Consider the following 17470-nt stretch of genomic DNA (forward strand, 5'->3'; position numbering starts at 1 on the left):
CTTCTTCCACACCCCAAAGTTGTCCTTGAAGGGGCAGCTTCTGTCTGGGTTGCCAGCTTCCAAGTGGTAGAGCACCAATACAACACTGTGATTGATCAACAAATGCCACAAACGTTATTAAACAAAGCTTTTATAATGTCTTATAAGCAGGGCTCATTTTGGGCAGGAGCGAAAGAATTGTGTTCTTTCTTTCTTACCCTCTCCTCCTCAAACCGCCCCCCTCCTTGCTTCTGGACTCCATTGTTCAACCCCCCTGTGTGAAATTCGCTGAACTTTTTAAGCTCTGACAAACTTCCCCCCCCCCCACAAAAATTGGGAAAATAACCAAAACATATAAAGCAGACAGACGGAAATCTTCCTCATGCCGTTGCATGAGAGAGTCATTTTAAAAGTATGATGGGAGTAAGGTTTTCTGTGATGACAACTATAATTCAAGCAGCATCTGAAGGTCGATGCCGAGCTGATATAATTTAGTGCACCTTCGGGTGATGTCAGGGGAGTGCGGCATAGGCAAATGAGTTGTGCTAATGAGCTCTGGGCACCTCTTTTTCTACAAAATGACCCTTGCTTATAATAAGTAAACTTATACAAAGGTGCAACAAGGAATGTCTCAGTTCATTGCCAAAGCCCATAAGCTTTGCATTAAAGTCCACAACAACAACTTCCAAACTTGACAGTCTCAAGGTGCTCATGGGAAAAGATGCTTATGATATTTACGTCTCCAAACCTGAAAGCCAGAAAGTGCTCATAGTGTTCACGTGTCCCTTTTCCACGAAGGGGGAGGAACTTCCTGAAACCTCCTCCAACGGAGATGCCAATCTGAATAATCCTCAGTTTCAAAATGGTCTTTTTCAAGTGGGGGGGGGGTGAGAAGAGCTCCAAACTCTGGACTTCCGGGGAAGGAAAATGCCGAGCTGAGTTGTCTCTCGTAACGGGAGCAGACTGAAAGTTTTGTTCGGGGTAGTGGAGGGCAAATCAAAGCCCACTGCCTACCTTTCTCAGTGAGAGAAAGGTCCAAGACTTGCACAGAAACTTTGGAAAGAGATTTACCTTGGTTGAAAAGAAGCCCTGTAGGGGGTTTCTTTGAGGCTTTGAGGAGTCTCGGGAAGTTTGCAAAGAGAAGAGCTCCAAACTCTAATATATTCTCAGAACTTCATCTCAAAACCATACTTGTATGGTATATTTTCTCCAGCTACTTTTGTGTAACCTTTTTTCTATTGCTTGCTAGAGGGTCCTGGGAAACCCTAGAAAGCTTATAGTCTGGAAATTTTATTGGTGTTTAAGATGCTACTGGACTAAAATCTTGAATCAGATATGAAAACTTCAGAGGACATGTGAAGAGTTCTTACTAGGGTTGCCAAGTCCCCTGCAGACTCGGGACCCTCAAGTGACATCATCGCACTGGTGACGTCACGCGCCGGCCAATCTCAGAGCTTCTGGGAAAACTCTATGGTTTCCCCAGATGCTCTAGCAATTTGAGAGGGAAAATCTGTGGTACCATACCATAGGGAGGCAAAGTCTGTGGTACCATAGAGTTTTCCTCCCGAATTGCTAAAGTGTCTGGGAAAACCATAAAGTTTCCCCCGAAGTTCCAAGCGTGGCTGGTGCACAACATTGCTGGTGTGATGATGTCGCTTGTGAGTGACGTCATCACGCCGGCGACGTAGGGTGAGAATCCCCCTGCCAGCCCACTTTGGGCTGGTGGGTGGGAATCTTCCAGGGCGGTAGTCCTAGTTCTTACTTGGATTCTTCAGTGACACAAAACTTACAGTGTTCTTTTCTATGAAGAAAGGCTGAAGGAGCTGCGGATGTTTAGCCTCGAGAGGAGGTGGCTGAGAGGTGATATGATCACCATCTTCAAGGACTTGAAGGGCGGTCCTATAGAGGATGGTGTGGGATTGTTTCCTGTGGTCCAGGAAGGTAGGACCAGAACCAATGGGTTGAAATTAAATCAAAAAAGTTTCCGGCTCAACATTAGGAAGAACTTCCTGACGGTTAGAGAGATTCTTCAGTGGAACAGGCTTCCTCGGGAGGTGGTGGGCTCTCCTTCCTTGGAGGTTTTGAAACAGAGGCTAGATGGCCATCTGACAGCAGTGAAGATCCTGTGAATTTAGGGGGAGGTGTTTGTGAGTTTCCTGCATTGTGCAGGGGGTTGGACTAGATGACCCTGGAGGTCCCTTCCAACTCTATGATTCTATTCTAAGATGGGTTTGGATAGATCTGAGAGTGCATTACAGTGTCCATATTATTTTCTTTGCATACTGCACCCTTCAGGCTGCTCTCCTTCCTCTACCCTGGCCTTGCCCCAGAAATACATTTTTAAAAGAAAGGCCCCGTTTCAAGCCACATATTTTTGTAAACAAAGTGACATCTGTGAATGGCTTTCTAATTGCGCCAGTAAATCAGTGTGATTGGAAAATTCTTGAGATTTTTATTGGGAAGGAAATTTATAGCAATTAAAACTAATTAATTGTGAGTTTCTATATTTATCTGATGAAGGTTTCTGATACACTGATCTCACTCGGTTCTGCCTCCAGAAATGCACCCTCAGCAGGAAGGCTTAGAAGTCGGCTGAGTATTTTGGCTGCAAGCGTCAGGGCTTAGCCTCAGGGATTTTTTGTAGAAAAAGCCCAGCAGGAACTCATTTGCATATTAGGCCATTTCCACTGTTGTCACCATCCTGGACATAGTGAGGCCTATCGGCACCAGAGAAGCCTGTCTAGGAGTTACTACAGAAAGCCTACATCTCCCAGGATCCCCTCTGTCCCTCCGATTGGGTGGCCAGGTTTTGGAGGGAAACTGGCCCAGAGAGGGGTGGGGCCTGGTAGGAAAGCATAAAAGGGCCAAGCATAGACAGGGTGGATTCTTTCCTGAAGAGGCTACAGGCAGGGCGGTTTTCTCTGGAAGGCTAAGCTGGAGGCAGGCTTTAGTCTAGAGAGCTTGCAGCTGGAAAGAGATCCCTCACTCAAGGGAAGTGGTGAGTTTGGTATTAGAGCAGGGAATGTCTAGTTAGTTGCATCAGGGCTTCTGTTTATTTGCACCCACCTTTACTGTATACTAAGCGGCCCCGTGGCGCAGAGTGGTAAAGCAGCAGTACTGCAGTACTGTGGTCTGAACTCTCTGCTCATGACCTGAGTTCGATTCCGGCGGAAGCTGGATTCAGGTAGGCAGCCCAAGGTTGACTCAGCCTTCCATCCTTCCGAGGTCGGTAAAATGAGTACCCAGCTTGCTGGGGGGAAAGTGTAAAAGACTGGGGAAGGCAATGGCAAACCCCCCTGTAAAAAGTCTGCCGTGAAAACGCTGTGAAAGCAACGTCACCCCAGAGTCGGAAACGACTGGTGCTTGCACAGGGGACCTTTCCTTTCCTTACTGTATGCACCCCAAAGTCGGAAATGGATGGTGCTTAGACAGGGGACTGCCTTTTGACTGTATATATATTTCACTGTTTTTACCTACTTATTATCTGAGCACTGTAAATGAACTGTTGTTGTTATACTGCTTGGGTCCTCACGTCTCCTTGATCATGGTTAAGAGGTATTTACTAATAAGGAAGACAGGGGTGGTTGGGTGCTCTGGGGCCTCCCATGCAGACCGTTACCAGAGTGGTGGCAGTAGGGTTGCCAAGTCCAATTAAAGAAAAATCTGGGGACTTTGGGGGTGGAGCCAGGAGACATTGGGGGTGGAGCCAGGAACAAGGGTGTGACAAGCATAATTGAACTCCAAGAGAGTTCTGGCCATCACATTTAAAGGGACAGCACACCTTTTAAAATGCCTTTCTTCCATAGGAAATAATTAAGGATACGGGCACCATCTTTTGGGGCTCATAGAATTGGATCCTCTGGTCCAATCATTTTTAAACTTGGGGGGTATTTTGGGGAGAGGCACTAGATGCTATACTAAAACTTTGGTGCCTCTACCTCAAAAAATAGCCCCCCCCCAGAGCCCCCAATACCCACGGATCAATTCCCTATTATTCCCTATGGGAATCGTTCTCCGTAGGGAATAATAGAGTGCCCAGTAGACATTTCCCCCCCCCCCCCCCCCACGCTTTCTAAAGCGGGAGGGGGAGAGGGCCTCCAAACCAGGGAATCCCCTGCCCCCTCCCTCTCTTGCACACACAAATACTTACTGGGTCTTGTTCCTGCAGAACTCTACTTGCTGTGAAAATGAAAGCAAAAGAAAGGGGGGGGCCGTTCTTCATGGAAACTATTACTGACCCTTTCCAATGAAGCCCTTCCTGTTTCCCGTTTCCTGCGCAGCCTTAAAGGCACACATTTTACAAATGGATCAGGAGCTCTACAACTACATGATGCCTACACGCATGTTCTCCCCTCCCCCCGCTTCTGGATTTTTGGAGAGCGGGGGAGGAGGCTGCAAATTCAGGGGTCCCCTGCCAGGGCGGGGGGGCTGGGAAGCCTAGGTGGCAGCCAGTAGAAGGCCCTCCTTGGCCCATGATGTAGCCAATCCTCCAAGATTACAAGGCTCTTTTTTGTAAGCTCTTGGAGGATTGGCTACATCAGGGGGTGTGTGGCCTAATATGCAAAGGAGCTCCTGCTAGAATTTCACCCCTGCCTATTGAACATTTATTTATTGTCATTAATAGCCACCTATGGACCTGTCCTCTCCGCATTTGGTACAATGCCAGAGAGAAGAACTAAAATCTATGGCAAAATTTAGATACTTCACGCTAGAGAATCCCTTGGTCAAGAAGCAATCCTTTTTGGGTGAATGTAAAGAGCTTTTGCATTAATTTGTTTATGTGATGACCTTGTAAAAGCTCGAGCTTCTTCTTTTTTTTTTTATAAAATCTTATCCAAATCTGATAATCATTTTTAAAAAAATCTCTGTTCTTTGTCTTACATTGCTTTTTACTCATCTCCCTCTTCATTGGATCGGGTAGGGGCGTGGAGGGGTTGAAAGGCAAAACAACCATCTCATTGCCTGAAAAGCAGGAATAATGGGTTGAAAGTACTTAAAAGCTTATGGGTAGGAAACTTAAAAACTGGTTGGATTCAGCCCAAATCCTATCAGATTTTCTTGTTCTGCATAAACCTTTAATCAGCTCCTGTGAGGCATATTGGCCAAGCGAATAACAAGCGACGGAAAGCGCACAGGCCACTGTTAAAAGAGCGAGCCACATCCTTTAGTCTTCTGTCTAAATGGGATTGTCGGGCAGTGTTCCCTCTAAGCTGAGCTAGCGTGAGCTAGTTCACAGTTTTTCAGTCTTCAGCTCACACGTTTTTTTCCCTCTTAGCTTAGGAAAGATGGCCCCAGAGCAAACAAATGTATGCCGTAGCCAAATCACTCGCTCACAGCTTAAATGCCAGTAGCTCGCGAAGTGGAATTTTTCCTCATAAGACTGCAAGGCTTAGAGGCAGCATTGCTGTAGGGGGTGGAGGGACCTGTTTGGTGCCAGTTTGGTGTAGTGGTTAAGTGTGCGGACTCTTATCTGGGAGAACCGGGTTTGATTCCCCACTCCTCCACTTGCACCTGCTGGAATGGCCTTGGGTCAGCCATAGCTCTGGCAGAGGTTGTCCTTGAAAGGGCAGCTGCTGTGAGAGCCCTCTCCAGCCCCACCCACCTCACAGGGGGTCTGTTGTGGGGGAGGAAGGGAAAGGAGATTGTGAGCCGCTCTGAGACAATTCAGAATGGAGGGTGGGATATAAATCCAATATCTTCTTATCTTCTTCTTCTTCTGTAGATTCCATAAAACGCATAGCTGCTGCTCAAAAAAACCTCCATTGCATATTAGGCCACACTCCCCTGCTGTAACCAATCCTCCTGGAACTTACAGCAGGCCCTGTACGAAGAGCCCTGTAAGCTCTTGGAGGATTGGCTACCTCAGGGGGCATGCAGATGGATCCAAGCGGGCAGCCGTGTTGGTCTGAAGCTGTTGAGCAAAGCAGGAGTCAAGTAGAGAGCGCACGAAAGCTTACTTTCTAAATAAAAATTGGTTGGTCTTAAAGGTGCCACTTGATTCCTGCTTTGTTCAGGGGGCATGGCCTAACATGCAGAGTTCCCGCTACAAAAAAAGAAACCTTGTTCAGTCTGGAGAAGAGGAGGCTGAGGGGGGGGGGACAGGATAAGACTCGCAATAATGAGTTTAAATTATGGGCAGAACGTTACCGACTGGATGTTAGGAATCCTTTTTTTTCCACAAAGAGGTAGCTGAGCAGTGAAATTAGCTGCCTAGGCAGATGTGGAGCACCCCGTAGCTGGTAGTCTTTAAGCAGCGGCTGGACAAACAGTGGACGGGGATGCTCCAATCTGATTCTGTAGTAAGCGAGAGGATGAACCAAGGATTCTTTATTGTAGCAGGAACTCCTTTGCATATTAGGCCACACCCTGCTGATGTAGCCAGTCCTCCAAGAGCTTACAGGGCTCTTTGTACAGGGCCTGCTGTAAGCTCCAGGAGGATTGGCTACATCAGGGGGTGTTGCCTAATAGGCAAAGGCGGTCCTGCTAGAATTCCTTACAGGGCTCTTCTCACAGGGCCTACTGTGAGCTCCAGGAGGATTGGCTACATCAGGGGGTGTGGCCTAATGGGCAAAGGAGGTCCTGCTAGAATTCCTTACAGGGCTCTTCTCACAGGGCCTACTGGAAGCTCCAGGAGGATTGGCTACATCAGGGAGGTGTGGCCTAATATGCAAAGAAGTCCCTGCTACAAAAAATAAAAAGCCCTGTGTTGAACTATGTGGTCTGTATAGCCCCTTCCAAATCTATGATTCTATGCGGAAAACAGATCATTTTGTAGAAAAATAGGTGGTGGAGCTCATTAGCATAGCTCATTAGCATATGCTGCCCCCCCCCCACCATCCAAAAGCAATCTGACACAGGAAAGGAGGCCCCAAGCAGGCCTCGCTCACCTGGGGCTCTCCTTGGTGCCCCCCTCCCCTGTCAAAAGGCCAGCAAGCCGGAAGCCACCCAAAATCACATAAGATCCCGCTTTGCAGGATAGGGCGGGGTATAAATAGCAAATTAAATTAAATTAAATTAAGAAGTGGAGAAAGGGTGTGGGCTTCTCCGGGAGTTAATGAGGGCTGCTGGGGGTGTGGCAAAGCCCCTGGTAGCTGGCTGGCTGCCCGCTCTCCTAATCTAGGGATTGTTATGCAGCTGCACCTACTATTCAATGGACAAAGTGGGGAAAAGGAGGGGGAACCCTCCAAAAGGTTCAGGAGCTGTGCTCCTGTGAGCTCCTGCCGAATTCAAGGCCTGGCAGAAAACATCCTGTGAATATCACAACTGGCAGGAAGTCTTTGCCAAGGCAGCTTGGGGAGCAAATTCATGCCAATTCAAAGTCAAACTCTAACCCAGTGTAAACAGGTTACTTCAGGTCTGGATCATCGCTTTCAGATCATTTTTGTAACTGAATTTCAGATGCTGAATGCCACAAGGTTTCTATATCTACAGAAGCTTCAATACTTGAGGAAATTGCACCGGATTGCATTACATTAAGTCGCTGCTTAAATTTTTCCGCCGTAAAATGAGCCTGTAAATCTCGATGCTCCGTATCTGCTAGAGGATTACCGTTTGCTAGTGTAACGGAGTGAGATGCAGACCAAAAAGGTGATAGACCAGTATTTCAAGTGAAACAGGCCTGAAAATGTATTTCGATTGGGGGGGGGGGGGGAATCTGTAACTCTGGTAGAAATTAGATATTTTCAGTAGGGGGGAAAAAAGCCTTACAATATTATTGAATTTGAGTGGCCCCGTGGCGCAGAGTGGTAAAGCTGCAGTACTGCAGTCTGTGCTCCCTGCTCACGACCTGAGTTCGATCCCAGCGAAAGCTGGTTCAGGTAGCCGGCTCCAGGTTGACTCAGCCTTCCATCCTTCCGAGGTCGGTAAAAGGAGTCCCCAGCTTGCTGGAGGGAAAGTGTAAAAGACTGGGGAAGGCAATGACAAACCACCCCATAAAAAGTGTGCCGTGAAAACGTTGGGAAAACAACATCACCCCAGAGTCGAAAACAACTGGTGCTTGCACAGGGAACTGCCTTTACTATTTTAATGATAACTCATTGATCAGAGACTGTGCTTGTGTTCTCTCTGCAAGAAATACCATTCATAATTAACTATTGGCAATATTTTAAGACCACAGAATCCAAATGCAGTGTGACTGCCATTACATGTTATCTTGATAGGCAAGATACGATCATGGTTCTCCAGGCTGTGATGACATCCAGGCTGGACTACTGCACTGTGCTTTAATTGGGGCTGCCCTTCAAGATTGTTCAGAAGCTTTGTTCGGTGCAAAGGTGCCGGTTTTAAGTCACAGGGCTCGTATATCATAGGACTGCTGATTCCAGGTTGGGAAATTCCTGGAGATTTGGGGATGGAGCCTTGGGAAGGGCAGGGTTTGGGGAGAGGAAAGACCTCAGTGGGCCATAGAGTCCAACCACCAAAGCAGCTGTTTTCTCCCAGTGAACTGATTGCTTTAGTCAAAATGATTTGTATTTCCGGGAGCTCCCCAGGTACCAGCTAGAGATCAGCGCTCGGCAACCCAATGTAGTTACGTTGGATCTGCCCTAGAAAACTTTTTGAATGAATAGTTGCCAAAAGACCACCAGCTTCTGCCAGCTGGGATCTGTGGACCTACATTAAAGGTAAAGGTAGTCCCCTGTGCAAGCACCAGTCATTTCTGACTCTGGGGTGACGTTGCTTTCACAACGTTTTCACAGCAGACCTTTTACGGGGTGGTTTGCCATTGCCTTCCCCAGTCATCTACGCTTTCCCCCCAGCAAGCTGAGTACTCATTTTACCGACCTTGGAAGGATGGAAGGCTGAGTCAACCTGGAGCTGGCTACCTGAAAACCCAGCTTCCGCCGGGGATCGAACTCAGGTCGTGAGCAAAAGGCTCCGACTGCAGTACTGCAGCTTTACCACTCTGCGCCATGGGACCTACATTAGAATCATAGAGTTGGAAGGAACCTCCAGTGTCATCTAGTCGAACCCCTTGCACAATGCAGGAAACTCACAAAGACCTCCCCCTAAATTCACAGGACCTTCATTGCTATCAGATGGCCATCTAGACTCTGTTTAAAAACCCCCAAAGCAGGAAAACCCACCAACTCTTAAGGAAACCTATTCTACTGAGCAAGCAGCTCAACAAAAACAAGATTCATTCCATTCACTGTCCTCTGTGGGAGTGGGCCAGAAATACCTGTGGTGTGGGCCTCATGCCCAGGTGTGTGGATGGGAGACTCAAGGTAGCAACTGATATAGAATCCTAGAGTTGGAAGGGACCACCGGGGCCATCTAGTCCAACCCCCTGCACAATGCAGGAAACTCACAAATACCTCCCCCTAAATTCACAGGATCTTCATGGCTTCATTGGACGAAGAGCGAGGAGACTAGCATTCAGATCCCCAGGAAGCTCGCTGGATAACCTTGGGCCAGTTGCTCTCCAATAGCCTAGTGTTCTTCAGAGGACTTGGGTGGGGGGAAATGAGGATGAGGAGGAATGCACCTACTGTCTTGAGCTTCTTGTAGGAAGTCAGGATAACCCATGAGATAGACAGAGATCTTGCCCCGGGAGTGGGTAGGAATGGCTTCTGCTTGGACATCGAACTCTTACTAGTCTCTGAGGACCTTACAAAGAATTGTTGGGTCTGATTTAGGATGGCAGCCTTCCTTACCTTCACTTAGCAGAGCGCACTTTCTAAAATTCAGCAGCATGGTCTAGTCCACGGGTGGCCAGCGTTAGATCTCCAGAAATTTTTTTTGCCTACAACACCCATCAGCCCCAGCCATTGGCCATGCTGGCTGGGGCTGATGGGAGTTGTAGGCAAAAAAAAATCTGGAGAGCTACCGTTGGCCACCTCTTATCTAGTCTAATGGTTACCACACAGTATGGTGTGGTGGTTAAGCGCACAGACTCTTATCTGGGAGAAATGGGTTTGATTCCCCACGCCTCCACTTGCAGCTGCTGGAATGGCCTTGGGTCAGCCATAGCTCTCTTATCTGGGAGAACCGGGTTTGATTCCCTGCTCCTCCACTTGCAGCTGCTGGAATAGGCCTGGGTCAGCCATAGCTCTCTTATCTGGGAGAACCGGGTTTGATTCCCCACTCCTCCACTTGCAGCTGCTGGAATGGGCCTGGGTCAGCCACAGCTCTCTTATCTGGGAGAACCGGGTTTGATTCCCCACTCCTCCACTTGCAGCTGCTGGAATGGCCTTGGGTCAGCCACAGCTCTCTTATCTGGGAGAACCGGGTTTGATTCCCCACTCCTCCACTTGCAGCTGCTGGAATGGCCTTGGGTCAGCCATAGCTCTCGCAGAGCTGTCCTTGAAAGGGCAGCTTCTGGGAGAGCTCTCTCAGCCCCACCCACCTCACAGGGTGTCTGTTGTGGGGGAGGAAGGTCAGGGAGATTGTGAGCCGCTCTTCGGAGTGGAGGGCGGGATATAAATCCAATATCTTCTTCATATTTGAATGGGAGATGCCAAGGAAGTCCACTATAAATTGACTGTGACTTGGCATTTTCCACCAGCACATCTTGTGCAAGAATGTACCACATGGAAAGGTTATCACTGATCAGCTATACCTGTGGTGGCCAAACTGCAGCTCGGGAGCTACATGTGGCTCTTTCACAACTATCCTGTGGCTCTTGAAGTCCCCAGCACCCCACCAGCTGGCTTGGAGAAGGCATTTGTCTGTTTAAATCACTTCTCCAAGTCAAGCCAGCCAGCAGTTTGGAGAATGTAGTTAAAGTTGCTTTCTTTCCACATCTCCCCCACCCATTTATCTTCCTTCCTTCCTTCCTTCCTTCCTTCCTTCCTTCCTTCCTTCCTTCCTTCCTTCCTTCCTTCCTTCCTTCCTTCCTTCCTTCCTTCCTTCCTTCCTTCCTTCCTTCCTTCCTTCCTTCCTTCCTTCCTTCCTTCCTTCCTTCCTTCCTTCCTCCCTCCCTCCCTCCCTCCCTCCCTCCCTTCCTTCCTTCCTTCCTTCCTTCCTTCCTTCCTTCCTTCCTTCCTTCTCTTGCAGCTCTCAAACATCTGATGTTTATTCTCTGTGGCTCTTACGTTAAGCAAGTCTGGCCACCCCAAGCTATATTGAGCACTGAAAGAAGCAGACGATGCCGTCGGCTATGGGAATTTAACATACACGGGGTGGGATGGGGTGCAAGTACTTAAATGAAAAAAGGAAGAAAGTGGTCTTTGTAGAACTTGAATTCAGCCGACCTCTGATCTAGATGCCGTCTGAAAAGGCGCCATCTGACATTCTCCAAAAGCTCTGTGCAGCCCTGGGTGAAATTATGATAACAAGAGAAGGGGAAGGGGAAAAAAAAAAAAGCTATTACTGACACCATGCTTTCATTATGCAAATGATATTAAGATAGGCTGTTTGGATTGCCTGTGGCTATGCTATAATCTCCATGCAGTGATTATAATGTGTCAAACTTAGTCATTTTGATTATGACATGTTAATTACATGCCATCCGCATGTGGACATGAATATTACTCGCAGTCAAACAAAACCACAAATTGGGGGGCATTGATTGTTTTGGTGTGTCTTTTCCCCCCCCGCCGGCCTTTGTTGTTGATTAAATGGATTGAAAGATAAGGAGCGACATAATATCGGCAATGTCATTAAAACGGATCAAAGCTTGGAACGGCTCTTTTCTTTCTTTCTTTTTTTTGGGCGAACGTTCGCCCTCGTGGCATTTGGTTGATATATAGTTCAGTTTCTCAAGTGTGTCAGAAGAAAACATAACAATTGCCTGCCCCGCTCCATGCTGGAGTCATCGTACTAAGAACGTAAGCGTGTGCCTTGCTGGATTAGGGATGTTTGTCTTTTGTGGATAGACATCCAGGGAAACTTGCATAAGCAGCGCAGAGGTGACGGGCTTGCCAATTGTTTGCTTGTAGCCAGGCCTCATTTTGGGCAGAAGGTCAAAGGAGCAGACCTCTAAATTGCATTGTGCTTTCTTTCTTAGGAAAAGGAAGGTCCCGTGTGCAAGCACCAGTCGTTTCCGACTCTGGGGTGACGTTGCTTTCACAGCATTTTCACGGCAGACTTTTTACGGGGTGGTTTGCCATTGCCTTCCCCAGTCATCTACACTTTCCTCCCAGCAAGCTGGGTACTCATTTGACCGACCTCGGAAGGATGGAAGGCTGAGTCAACCTTGAGCCGGCTACCTGAACCCAGCTTCCACCGGGGATCAAACTCAGGTCTTTCTTAACCCCTCCCCTAATACTTGCTTCTGGGCTCCATTGTTCAAACCCCCTGTGAGAATTTTGCTGACCTCTAAGATTGTTTTCTGTGGCCCCAGAAGGTAGGAACAGAACCAATGGGTTGAAATGAAATCAGAAGGGTTTCCAGCTCAACCACTTCCTGACAGAGCGGTCCCTCAGTGGAACAGGCTTCCTCAGGAGGTGGTGGGAGGTTTTCCTAGGTTTTCAAACAGAGGCTAGACGGCCATCTAACAGCAATGAAGATCCTGTGAATTTAGAGGGAGTTATTTGTGAGTTTCCTGCATTGTGCAGGGAGTTCGACTATATGACCCTGGAGGTCCCTTCCAACACTGTGATTCTGACAAACTTTCTAATATTTCTCCCCACAAAAATTGGGACTATAACCAAAACATATAAAGCAGACAGATGGAAATCATCTTCATGCCACGGTGGCCACAGAGGAGAAAGTCATTTAAAAAGTATGACGGGAACAGTGTTCCCTCTAAGCTGAATTAGCGTGAGCTAGCGCACAGATTTTTAGCCTCCAGCTCACACATTTTTGTCTTAGCTCAAGAAAAATGGCCTCAGAGCACAATTATTTATGCAGTAGCTCACCACTTGAATGCCAGTAGCTCACAAAGTAGAATTTTTTGCTCACAGGACTCTGCAGTTCAGAGGAAACACTGGACGGGAGTAAGATTTGATGATGACAATTCTAATTCCAGAAGCATTTTAAGGTAAAAGCTGAGCTGGAATAATTTAGCACACTTTCCAGGGATATCTGGAGATGCGTGGCAGATGCAAATGAGTTATGCAAATGAGTTGTGCTAATTTAATTTAATTTTTAGATTTATATCCCGCCCTATCACGCAAGCGGGCTCAGGGGAGCTTACAACAATAATGAGCTCCAGCACCTTTTTTTCTACAAAACGACCCCTGCTTGTGGCACTCAGTAGGGACATATAGAGGGTGGGGTTTGGGGAAAGGAGGGACCTCAGCGGGGTATAATGCCATAGAGTCCCCTCCCTGAAGCAGCCATTTTCTCCCAGGGGAACTGATCTTGCTTGCCTGGAGTTCAACAGTTAATAGCAGCAGCTCTCTAACCCTTGTATAAGCTGCTGTGAGAGCCCTCTCAGCCCCACCCACCTCACAGGGTGTCTGTTGTGGGGGGAGAAAATATGGGAGATTGGAAGCCGCTCTGAGTCTCTGATTCTGAGAGGAGGGCGGGGTATAAATCTGCAATTCTTCTCCTTCCTTCCTTCCTTCCTTCCTTCCTTCCTTCCTTCCTTCCTTCCTTCCTTCCTTCCTTCCTTCCTTCCTTCCTTCCTTCCTTCCTTCCTTCCTTCCAAGTTTTATTACGTCTCCATACAAACAGAAAAAGGGGGCAAAGAGGAAAGATGGGTATAGAAAAGAAACAGTACATAGATAATCAGAACGGTAGTCTTTTCTGCACGGCAATGTATCCTTCATCATACATATATTTTCAACATAAAATCCTACATGTTCATTATTATATAAGTATCGTTAGTTCTCGCTTAAACTTTCCTAATTTGGATCATGGTCTCAGTATACATTCAGTACTGAATAATAATAGTAGGTAAGAAATAATTAGATTTCACATCAGACAGTCTTAATCAGAAAGTTAGCTAAGAGTGTCAAACCAAGCATATAATGGTTCCCAATTTTGATTTCCCAACCCTTGATCTTACGGTCGGGGCTTCTTTTTGGTAGTAGGAGCTCATTTGCATATTAGGCCATGCCCCCTGGTGCAGCCCATCCTCCAAGAGCATACGGGGCTCTTCTTATGAGGTCTACCGTAAGCTCCAGGAGGATTGGCTACATCAGGGGTGTGTGGCCTAATATGCAAAGGAGGTCCTGCTAGAATTCCTTACAGGGCTCTTCTCACAGGGCCTGCTGTCAGCTCCAGGAGGACTGGCTACATCAGGGGGGTGTGGCCTAATAGGCAAAGGAGGTCCTGCTAGAATTCCTTACAGGGCTCTTCTCACAGGGCCTGCTGTAAGCTCCAGGAGGATTGGCTACATCAGGGGTGTGTGGCCTAATATGCAAAGGAGGTCCTGCTAGAATTCCTTACAGGGCTCTTCTCACAGGGCCTGCTGTCAGCTCCAGGAGGACTGGCTACATCAGGGGAGTGTGGCCTAATAGGCAAAGGAGGTCCTGCTAGAATTCCTTACAGGGCTCTTCTCACAGGGCCTGCTGTAAGCTCCAGGAGGATTGGCTACATCAGGGGGGGTATGGCCTAATATGCAAAGGAGTTCCTGCCACACAAAAAAAAACCCTGATGGAGGTGCTAGATTAGTGGCTGGGCTGTACCACTCCAGATGATTGCCTCCGAAACCTTTCCCTAAAAATAGAAAACTAGCATGTTAGAAAAGATTTCTGGCTTTTCCTCTTCCGTAACATGCCGATTTTCTATATTCAAGTAATTTAAAAAGAAAAATGCTTGGAAGAACATGCTATAGGGTTGCCGGGTCTATGTTGGAAAATACTGGGCACTTTGGGGGTGGATCTGGGAGGGGGTGGGGTTTGGGGAGGGGAGGGGAGGGGCATCAGCATGGCTCCATGCCATAAAGCCCACCCTTCAGAGCAGCCATTTTCTTCAGGAAAACTGATCTCTGCCAGCTGGAGATCAGTTGTAAAAGCAGGAGATCTCCAGGCCCCACCTGGAGGCTGGCAACCCTAGTGCTGGAAGATACCTGGAGACTTTGGGGGTGGATCTGGGAGGGGGCGGGGTTTGGGAAGGAGGGGCCTCAGCATGGTCCAATGCCCTAGAGTCCCCCCTCCAAAGCAGCCATTTTCTCCAGGGGAGCTGATCTCTGCTAGCTGGAGATTGGTTGTAAAAGAAGAAGAAGATGATATTGGATTTATATCTCGCCCTCCACTCCGAAGAGTCTCAGAGTGGCTCACAATCTCCTTTACCTCCCACCCCCCCACAACAGACACTCTGTGAGGTAGATGAAGACATTGGATTTATATCCCGCCCTCCACTCCGAAGAGTCTCAGAGCGGCTCACAATCTCCTTTACCTCCCCCCGCCCGACAACAGACACCCTGTGAGGTAGATGAAGATATTGGATTTATATCCTGCCCTCCACTCCGAAGAGTCTCAGAGCGGCTCACAATCTCCTTTACCTCCCCCCGCCCCACAACAGACACCCTGTGAGGTAGATGAAGATATTGGATTTATATCCCGCCCTCCACTCCGAAGAGTCTCAGAGCGGCTCACAAGCTCCTTTACCTCCCCCCCGCCCCACAACAGACACCCTGTGAGGTAGATGAAGATATTGGATTTATATCCCGCCCTCCACTCCGAAGAGTCTCAGAGCGGCTCACAATCTCCTTTCCCTTCCTCCCCCACAACAGACACCCTGTGAGGTAGATGAAGATATTGGATTTATATCCCACCCTCCACTCCGAAGAGTCTCAGAGTGGCTCACAATCTCCTTTCCCTTCCTCCCCCACAACAGACACCCTGTGAGGTAGATGAAGATATTGGATTTATATCCCGCCCTCCACTCCGAAGAGTCTCAGAGCGGCTCACAATCTCCTTTACCTTCCCCCCCCCACAGCCCTGTGAGGTGGGTGGGGCTGAGAGGGCTCTCACAGCAGCTGCCCTTTCAAGGACAACCTCTGCCAGAGCTATGGCTGACCCAAGGCCATTCCAACAGATCTCCAGTCCCCACCTGAGGCTGGCAACCCTATCAGATCAATCATGACCAGCCATCTGAAGTGGTGTAGCTCAGATGCGGGGAAATCACCTGTGATATTTCTGCCGGTCTTCAGTGTTCTCTTAGCATATATTTTGCACTCCCTTTACAACAAAAAAAAGCACCTTTAAGAACAGGGCAGTTCTTCTATTGCTTGATATTCAGAAAAAGTCCTCTTTTCAGCAGAGATCGTTCCATAAAGTATTCCCTGATGATAAAATGTGTCATTAAATATAGAAATAGATCCAGCACAGACTGGTCTACTGAGATTCTCCGGAAGGGGATAGATAGGGAGGAATGAAAAAGACGCGGAATTGCTGAGATACCTTTTCAAATGCTCGGGTGGTGGTGGAAGGGAGGGGGGGCTGGAATCCTCACCAGGGAGCCACTCTTAAACTAGACATATAAATAGTCGGCATTCCTGCTCGTCGGATTAAATTGGAACAAATAAACCTCACTGCAAGCAATCTCCAAATACATCAGGTTCTCGTACCTCTAAGAGCGTCACTAATGTTGCAAAGGTATCTAAAGTGCAGCAGAATCTTCGATAATTAATTGCTGCGTGGCCCTGTTTTAAATGTCGGTGATGCTAAATTTAGTTGTTGTTTTTTTAAAGGCTAGTTAAAATTAAGCTACAGGGAAAAGATTCCTCAAGCAAGCTGTTTAATTGGCCAGGGATCCTGGAGGTTTTTGCCATCTTCTAGGCATGAAGCAGGGATCGCTGGGGGTGTGTATGTTAGAATCATAGAATCATAGAGTTGGAAGGGACCTCCAGGGTCATCTAGTCCAACCCCCTGAACAATGCAGGAAACTCACAAATACCTCCCCATAAATTCACAGGATCTTCATTGCTGTCAGATGGCCATCTAGCCTCTGTTTAAAAACCTCCAAGGAAGGAGAGCCCACCACCTCCCGAGGAAGCCTGTTCCACTGAGGAACCGCTGTAAACTCACAGACACCTCCCCCTAAATTCACAGGATCTTCATTGCTGTCAGATGGCCATCTAGCCTCTGTTTAAAAACCTCCAAGGAAGGAGAGCCCACCACCTCCCGAGGAAGCCTGTTCCACCGAGGAACTGCTGTAATGGTCAGGAAGTTCTTCCTAATGTTGAGCCGGAAACTCTTGATTTAATTTCAACCCCTTGGTTCTGATCCTACCTTCTGGAGCCACAGAAAATAATTCCACACCATCGTCTCTATGATAGCCCTTCAAGTACTTGAAGATGATGATCATATCACCTCTCAGCCGCCTCCTTTCCAGGCTAAATGTGCCCAGCTCCTTCAACCTTTCTTCATAGGACTTGGTCTCCAGACCCCTCACCGTCTTTGGCACCCTCCTCTGGACCTGTTCCAGCTTGTCTATATTCTTCTTAAAATGTGGTGCCCAAAACTGAACACACTCCTCCAGGTGAGGTCTTACCAGAGCAGAGTAAAGCGAAACCATCACTTCATGTGATCTGGACTCTTGTCAATACAGCCCAAGATTGTATTTGCATTTTTAGCCACCATGTCACACTGTTGACTCATGTTCAGCATATGGTCCACTAAGACCATGTTTGGGGGCAGCTATTTGTGACTCTTCA

Source organism: Heteronotia binoei, chromosome 4 (assembly GCF_032191835.1).
Source record: "Heteronotia binoei isolate CCM8104 ecotype False Entrance Well chromosome 4, APGP_CSIRO_Hbin_v1, whole genome shotgun sequence".
Taxonomy (NCBI): Eukaryota; Metazoa; Chordata; class Lepidosauria; order Squamata; family Gekkonidae; genus Heteronotia; species Heteronotia binoei.